Raw genomic sequence first — 6,829 nt, forward strand, 5'->3', positions numbered from 1 at the left:
TAGAGCAATTACAACAACACATTGTAATAAGTTATGTGAATGGGCTCTGAAAGCATCTAACTGTACTGTGCTCACCTTTCTCACGATGACACGAGATGACAAAAGGCCTACATGATGACATGAAGTGAAGCAGCGTGATGAGACATAATGTCATCATGCTACTCAGAACAGTGCCTCGTTAAAACTTACAGATTATTTCTGGAATTTTCTATGTAATATTTTCAGAGCATGGTTGACTGCAGGGAACAGAAACCATATAAAGCAAAACTCTGAATACAGTGGAAATACTGCAATTAGTGCTGCCGTGACTTACTAGTCCTGCTATGGGAAAGTATGCTAACAAACTACAAAAAATGCACATCGTATATGCCCGTTTTTTTCCATTTAAAGACACTGCACACATGACTATGTAATTCCTGAAGTGAATTGACAAATATGATTCTTATTTATATTTCTAAGAAATCTCAAGAATCCATATCATTCTATCCTGAATGTTTGCTTCTCAGAAAAGAAATCAGGTCTTTCCCCAAAAGGGTCAAATCGCCACTATTTATGTTAAGTCAACCAAATGCTTACCAGATACTAACGCTTCTAAATAGTTTACATCCATCGTCCAAACGTTGTAAAGGGTCAGATAGTAAATATCCTTGACTTTGCAGTCCGTGTGGTCTCCGTCACTACTCAACTAGTTGTGCAAGAGACTGATGATATGTCAACAAATAGGTATGGCAGGGTCCCAATGAAACTTTATTTACAAAAACAAGCAGAGAGGCAGACATGGCCCCATGGCCATAGCTTGCTGACCTCTGGCTCTCAGCCAGTGTTTTCAACCTTTTTTTATCTCACAGCTCACTTGAACCTATAGCTAAACTTCCATGGCACACTGAAATTATGTTAATCAAAAGAGTAAAAAAAGAACATACTTACTGTGTTTCGAACTTCTTCCAAAAATAATTTCATTAATGATTTAAAAAATTTTCATGGCATGCCTAACGTCCTCTCACAGCACACCAGTTGAAAATCACTGCTCTAGTCCTTTCCTCTGTAACTCACAGTTTGTAGCAGCCCATATAGCCTATGGCTAGGAGGAGTGAGAGTTATAAGTAACACCTGTAGCTCAATAATGGAACACCTTGGTGAAAAGGGCATGGGGAGGGATTTAGCTCTCCTAACAAGCAGGAGAGAGCTTCCGAGATGAGAGTGTTAGTGAATTGGCAGTCTCTACATCTGTGGTGTTAAGAGCCATGGGATTGTGTCTTTAAAAGGCTGGAGGAGTAAAGCAGTGGGGAGTGAGCTCGTTCTATCACAGATCGGTTACTCTGACTGTCTCCTCTCCTCTCTCTGCTGAAGTTTACTAAGCTCTACAAAAGACCTCTATTGCTAAGATCTATTCTAAGACTGCTTCACCCTCAAAGACTCTCTCTCTCCCTTCTGCTAAAGTAAATAGCCCTCAGACACCTAAGAACAATTGTTCCTGAGCGAGATAACAGCATAGTGGTGGACACAGCTAGATAAGCAGGGGGCCGGAGACAGATGAACAACAGGTGAAACAGAGGTGTGAGTAGGGACTTACCAGGTGAAAAAGTGAGGGAAGGTGATTCCAGAGATAGACAGATACCTGTAAAGACCCAGTGCAAGGAAGACTATGGTACATATATGACCAGTTCCAGGCCCCATAAGTGGCATCCACAAAGGGACCCTGACGTGTGATGTCAGAAGTGGGCTAGTGAACACCACTGACAACAGTTCACACAAAACAAAGTGAGAAGAAAGCACTAACACTGCCCAAGTGCCTGTACTTCCCCATGTGAATCAGAACTCAGGGTTCTTGTGCTTGCTCAAAAACTGCTTCCCAAATAGTGCAAGAACCCCTCCTTTGTCTCGTTGGATAGTGTTCCAGACTGTTCCTGCCAGTCACTGAAGAGTTGAAGATGCAAAGGGCCATTTTCAGAGGAATCTTCTATAACGCGAGTCAACTGAGCTCACTTCAAAGGGCTCCTCTCCTGGCTCAAAGGTTAATCTGAAGCACTACTTCTTTCTCAAAGGAAATCAAGTCCCAGCATGTCTTAGCCTGCCACCTTGTGGCAATTTGGAGTATGGACAAGGAGATAACTGGATGGAGACCACACCAGCAAACTGGAATGCCTGCTTTCTACCATGAAAGTAACAGACACTTTCTACCATGTGCTGAACACTGGGGCTCTACAGGGAGCCAGGAAAGCCACAGTCCCTTGCCTTCAAGAAGTTGACGATCTGAAAGAGAAGAGATAGCTGTCAACCAAAAAACTACACGAACATATGGAACCATGAAAAATGGTCTGAAGGAGTTATGTACATCATGCTTGGAAAGTGAATAAAAGGGATTCAACTGGCTCAGCACCTGTATCTCAGTGGTTAGGGTGCCAGCCACATGCACCAGGGCTAGTGGGTTTGAACCGGCCAGGGCCTGCTAAACAACTACAACAACAACAACAAATAGCCAGGCATTGTGGTAGGCGCCTGTAGTCCCAGCTACTTGGGAGGCTGAGGCAAGAGAATCGCTTAAGCCTAAGAGTTTGAGGTTGCTGTGAGCTGTGACGCCACAGCACTCTACCAAGGGTGACATAAACTCTGTCTGAAAAAAAAGGGGGGGATTCAACTGAGGCAGAAAATGTGAAGGAATCTTCTCTGGGGTCAAGATGATGAAACAGAGGTGTGAGTAGGGACTTGGCAGGTGAAAAAGTGAGGGAAGATGATTCCAGAGAAAGAGACAGATGCCTGTAAAGACTCAGTGCAAGGAAGACTATGGTACGTGTATGACATAAGGCCAGAAGGTGAAGAGGGAACACATGGTGCAGGGCCTCAGAAACCATGAAAATGGGGTGTTTTTCTTTATCCCATAATGAGAGTGAAACCATAAAATGGTTCTGAGCAAGGAGGAGTGACAGAATTAAATTTCAAAAAAAGATTACTTTGTTCAATGAGTCAGGTCCAATCAGGAGACAGAAACTATGGAGCAATTTGAACAGGGAAAATTTAATATGAAGAGTTAATAGCAAGAGATTATAATAAGGAAGATTGATCTGTAAGAAATAAAGGAAACTGAAGAAAGAAAAAGAAGTTAGGGAAGGAAGACAGGGAGGGAAGGAAAAAAGAGAAGGAAGGAAAGGAAAGGAAAGGAAAGACAAGAAGGAAGGAAGGGTGGATATATAAGAAACAGCCACTACCCAAGGAGGAGTCTCTAGCTCCCAGGCCTGAGATTTTAAACTAGTTGAAGAACGCACGCCTGTCCTTTCCCTGCTAACCATCTCAGACTTATCTTTTACCTTCTTTGGTCACTCTCAGATAATATAAAGTCCTCCAGGCTCCCCTAGGATGCCAGAGCAAGCTGTTCGAAAGGAGGCAACTCTCTGGAGGTGCTCTGCTCCAATGGGGTGCCTGGGGAAGCTTCTGGCCAGGGTGCACTAAAGGAGCTAGGCTCAGGAACCTGATGCCACAGAAGGCAGGCCCTGGGGAAGGTGGGGTCAGCACACTGCCAGAGAAAGCGCCTTCCTACTCCAGAGTCTCTTCAGTGTCCTCTACTGGCAAAGCTTAGTAGTATGCCCGCTGGCAAAGGAAAAATATTTAAAAGATCCTGGGTGGTGCCTGTGGCTCAAGGAGTAGAGTGCTGGCCCCATATACTGGAGGTGGTGGACTCAAACCCGGCTTGAGCCAAAAACAAACAAAAAAAACAAACAAACAAAAAAAAACCCTGCCAAACAGACAATGCGGAGTGGATTTGAAGCTGAGAGACTGTAAATTAATAACCAACACATTGGACTTTATGTGGAGAGTTTTCTAGAAGAGCAAGAGTGGGTGGATGCAATAGACCACATAGAAAGTACGTAAGTTGGACAGAAGAGGGAAGAGGAAGAGGTAATAACCTGCATGTACTGGAACAAATATATGTACAAGTTCCCCAACTTCCTACAGAAAGGATACCAAATAGCTTTGTTTATGTCCATGTGCTCACTGGGCTTGCAGAACAGCTGCCTTGGAAGGCAGGGCTAAAAGAGCAAGGAGAGTCAGAGTGGGTTCCAAGACAAGAGATTGGCAGAACCAGCTGTACTGAGTCAATTCTTTATGTATGAAAGGCACAGGAGCAGCACTGCTCCCAAGAGACAAACTTGCCAGGCTTAACAAAACCACTGGGTACAATCAAAGCTACACTCCATCCACACAAACACTACCACAGCCAGGCTGGCAAGGGCAGGACTTTGGGATAAACAATTACCAGGAAAAAAGCAAGCATGGCTTGTGACAAGGCCTTTCTTTCTTAAAAGCCAGCAAGCCTGGCCTCCCGAGGCTTCACACAGGCCTACAACTTACCTGCTGCCTCCAGATAATCGAAGAGGAGGGTCCAGGTGAAGCACTGAAGTTCCACAGTATGTCTTGAAGAAGGAGCCATCTGTTAGGATTGCCAAGTGGCAGAATTTGAGTACTCACCTGAGAAGCCAAGATTGAAGTAAATTTGTCAGCAATAATTTACCACTTAAACACAAAAACAAACAAGTATTAAAAATGATTCGCTCTGGGCAATGGAACTGTGGCTAGAGCAAGGAGTAAGGCAGGTGATTATCACTTTTTTAAAAACCCTTCCATATGGTTTGATTTGTTTTAATGACTTCACTGAAGTGAAGGTGGAAAGCTGCTTTGAATTTGATAAGAGAAAGTTATTACATAATTATGACACTGGAATGGAATTATAACTCAAATAAAATTACTCCTGGGGCTGCGCATGGTGGCTCAGGCCTATCATCCTAGCACTTGGGAGGCTGAGACGGGTGGATTGCCTGAGCTCACGACTTCTAGACCAGCCTGAGCAAGAGTGGGACCACTCTCTCAAAAGAATACCTGGGCATTGTGCTGGGTGCCTGTAGTCCCAGCTGGCTTGGGTGGCTGAGGCAAGAGACTCACTCAAGCCAAAGAGTTTGAGGTTGCTGTGAGCTGTAATGCCACAGCACTCTGAGGGCAACAAAGCGAACTCTGTCTCAAAAAAAACAAAAAAAATTATTCCTGGGTCTGAAAGTAACTGGAGGACTTTATATTATCTGAGAGTGACCAAAAAAGGTAAGGGGAAGGTTAGCAGGGAAAGGACAGTTTCCTTCCATAGGGTCCTTCTGAATCCAGCTCTTTCAATGGCACCCACTGGAAATGCACTGAGAAAGAATGGCTTAGAAGTGAGCTCTGCCTGTTTAGTGTAACTAGGACTTACACAAGTCTGAATGTAAGTAAGGGTGGCCTTGGTTCCTGAAACACAGTTGGGCAAACTTTTATACCATAGTTTTGCTTGTTTGTAGCAGGTTGCCCTTTGCTAATGCTGTAGCAACAAACCAAAATTCTTCCTCTTTGGGAGATGTGAAATCTATTATCAAAGTAGTAAAACAGACCATCTTGGTAGACTGCAAAGCAGGATTTGCCTAAAAACTTTTTGATTCATCTGCCCATAAAAAATATAGAGAAGGCAAAAAGAGTAGAGATGGTAGGGAGGTCAGGCAAAGATCCTTTGGAAAGATCTACTTAACACCCAATCAAAAGTGGCAGTGACGTCAAAGAGGGGGGGGGCTCCAAAGGACCACCCAGGGAGCTTGCAGTCCAGGGGGACACAGTGGATTGCTGTCTGACTCCCACCGGGGAACCTGGAGAACAAAGGTGACTTCCAGGGGCGACAAGTTCTCAGGGCTGAGTCTTTTTTTCTTAAGGAGCACTTTCTCCGCTCCGCCAGCAGATCCCTGACGACACAGCCCCCAACTTCGGCATCTACAGCGCAGCGCTAGCCCCGCTCTGCTGAGGGCTCCCCACCTCTGGGAGGAAGCCCCTCTGAAGGAGACTTCTTTTCCTGCTGACCCACTTGGCCCAGAGAAAACATACTTATCGTCATTCCGTCATTATAAGGACAACGTGTTCCTACATGATTCAATAGACGGGATATAAACTGCAAAGCTTGGTCACCAGCCATAAATAACACAGTTCCAAGAAAGAAAACTGGTGTTTCAACTACAAAGAGATCAGGACAAGGGAATAATTTAAATTTCTGGTTTACGTGGGTGTGCTGAGAAAACAGCCCATAAGAGGTACACGACTATATTTTAACTAACAAATTTCCTATTGGTAGAAAGACTGAGACAAACTTTTCGTACTATTATCATCATGAATTCCTACAAAACAAATTAGGAACCCAAACGGAGATCAAGCCAGGCTGGGAACCGGATGCTTCACCAACCCGGGAAGAAACGCCCCGCCCCGCAGCCCCGCCCCTGCGCGGTGGAGCCTGCGCGTTTCCGCCCCCTCCGCAGTGCGCATGCGTCTCGCCATCGGCATCTTTCTCAAGCGTCTTCCCTTGGGGTATGCTTCCCACAGGAAATACTTGCTGCCTCCTTCTTACGTGTGGAACCGGTTTCGAGATGGTGAAAGGTGGTTCCTGGAACCGTACAGTCCTGGCCGAAAGCTGGCGCTCACCTGCTACCTGGGGGCCAGCGGGGATCCTGAGAGCCGAGCCCCGCCTCTGCCGCGCCCACCTGCTCCGGAGGGGCAGCGGGGCGGGTTCCCTACGGTGCACGGGAGGGGTAAAGGACTGAGAGTTTCTTGCCTTAAAGAGCAGAAGTTATGGCTGTTGTTACCAGTTTCCATGACCACTCATCACCCTTCCGGGCTCTTTGTCGCCGGCATTACTCTTTTAGATCAATCAGCTTCCGCCTTCTCAGGAACTTCTAGCCAGTTGCCACTCCTGTGGCCTTCACTTTCTTCCTTCCTAATCTCCCTCGTCGCTTATAAATATCTCCTCGCTGTCCTTTTCCCTCTTGCCTGTCTT

The sequence above is a fragment of the Nycticebus coucang genome, chromosome 2 (genome assembly GCF_027406575.1).
Source record: "Nycticebus coucang isolate mNycCou1 chromosome 2, mNycCou1.pri, whole genome shotgun sequence".
In the NCBI taxonomy this organism is placed as follows: domain Eukaryota; kingdom Metazoa; phylum Chordata; class Mammalia; order Primates; family Lorisidae; genus Nycticebus; species Nycticebus coucang.